Source organism: Pundamilia nyererei, unplaced genomic scaffold, assembly GCF_000239375.1.
Source record: "Pundamilia nyererei isolate P.nyererei 1_Seehausen unplaced genomic scaffold, PunNye1.0 scaffold00036, whole genome shotgun sequence".
NCBI classification, from domain to species: Eukaryota; Metazoa; Chordata; class Actinopteri; order Cichliformes; family Cichlidae; genus Pundamilia; species Pundamilia nyererei.
In genome coordinates this window covers 674,821-676,836 of record NW_005187437.1, presented here as the reverse complement: position 1 = coordinate 676,836, position 2,016 = coordinate 674,821, and the positions used below count along the sequence as shown (strand labels likewise).

At 36.3% G+C, this 2,016-nt stretch overlaps 1 long non-coding RNA gene across 1 annotated transcript; it reads left to right on the top strand.

Annotated features, from left to right (window-relative positions):
* The first annotated feature begins 924 nt into the window (after window positions 1-924).
* On the top strand, window positions 925-1,384 carry LOC102194822 (uncharacterized). The gene is made up of 3 exons (XR_311664.1): window positions 925-1,021; window positions 1,106-1,265; window positions 1,341-1,384. It is a non-coding gene; the product is annotated as an uncharacterized LOC102194822 (long non-coding RNA).
* Window positions 1,385-2,016: the final 632 nt, after the last annotated feature.

The following is a 2,016-nucleotide window of genomic DNA, read 5'->3' as shown; positions in this document are numbered from 1 at the left end:
TCTCCCGACTGCCTTTCAGCAGCAGACAACAGCAAACAGGTCGTCAGAGGAGGCCGAGATGATGATTAAGTTTAACATTTTCTACAATATTGCCAAAGCACTTTAAGCTCAAGATTGTTAGTTAATCATTTACAAATGAATATTGTCTGTTTGGACTACAATTGTATGCAATCGGAGTAACATACATTGCATTATTTAGCATTTGCGTGCATGCCCTTTGTAAAACCAGTTCCCCCATGTCAATTCAGCATAGAGATGATAATTGTTAACTTCCAGCCATTCATTTTCAGCAATTTTGACTTGAAAGACACTGAGGCTGAAAATACTGCAGTTAAGGCTAAGAAAAATTGTTGTTGTTTAATATGTACAAACATTTTTGTAATAACAGCTTTTCCACATTGAATCCACAGTTGACTTGAATGGTTTGGATACGAAACTTAAGCAGAACTTTGAGACAATGAATCTGAGTGAATTTATGAAGGTTCACACTCTGGATGGCCTGAACTCTAGTGCAACATCGAATGTCACTTACTTCAACCTGTGTGATGAAACCCACAAGATGGCTTCTGATATCCATGTCATTAAAGACAGTGGAATCTTCAAAATGTGCTGGACAAACCAAGTGGAGGTACTGACAAGAGACCAATCTCAAGAAGGCAACAGTGACAGAAATCAAGAAATCTACACTTTTGAGCAGGTTTATAACAAAATATTCCAGACCTGCTACACCAACTACAAAAGGCTTCATGTTAGTCTTAAGAGTGGGGAGCTTCTACTGGAGGAAACTGACAGTATCTTTAAAGCCTATAAAGGCAAGTATGAAGACTTGGAGAAAGAATTAAACATCATGTGCAGAGTAGACCCATCTGATGCCAAATCATGGATCAGTGAAAGGGTTAACCAGATTCAGCAGTACCAGGATATTCATCTAGTACTGGAAACTTCCGAAATTGTCATGAATATCAAAAATATAATATGTCCACAAGGGGACTTCAGTGTACTGAAGAAACTGCTTCAAATGGTATGTTTACACCCACTGAAGATCATTGCAAATAAGTTCATTTGAAGAAACTCTAGCCGTTTAGTGTAAATGTGCATTTTTCAGAATGAATCCAACTTCAAGAAAAACAATCTAAGCTACATTGATGATGCTTTTCTACATGCAAAGAATATTCTGAAAGACATTTCAGACGATCGTAAGAAATGTCTGCAAAAGCTCGTTCAGTGTAAAGACTTTATCCAGTGGACTAAACAAGAACTTAAAGGTACAGAGATTTCATTTTTTGATTATTAAAAATTAAATGCATTTTACAACATCTGAAGGATGCTATTAATTGCAGACATCAATGAGCTGAAAGTGTTTGTTGACCTGGCATCAATCTCTGCTGGAGAAAATGATATGGATGTCGATCGAGTGGCCTGCTTTCATGATGTTGTTCTTGGTTACTCATCCATGCTGTATGATCTGAAGCAGGATTCTGATTTTGCGAAGTTCAATGAATCGTTAAAAAAATTGTGGAAGGCACTTGATAATGACCAAAATATACCAAAAAAGCTGGTAAGATTCCATCTTTCATGCAATGCTATAACTAACATTAACACTCCAGTCAAACCAGAGTTAAAATACCTGAGCAAAAATGCAACCATGGAAAAAAAATGGTAGATCAGCATAGAAACAGGTAGAAGTACTGCTATAGTAACTGATAAAGAAACAAGCCCTATGTACAAAATACTTTGCCTGTGATGCAAATAGACAAATATGATCAAATAACTTGCTTGCTGTAATTCGCATAGGTTAATTTTATTTCAAATCAACCAAGTATCCTACTCAATAGTCTCCAGTTTGCATTAAAAAAATATTCATGGTGCATTGTTTGCGTAAAAGGCCTGACAAAAGAGCAAAAAACACAAAATAGATGTTATTGAATCAGGACATGTGTTTTTTGTGCCTATACCAGTAAAATTCACCAAGAAATAGCAGTTTAAAAAGTGCTCTCCATCTTGGCTATTTCTGCC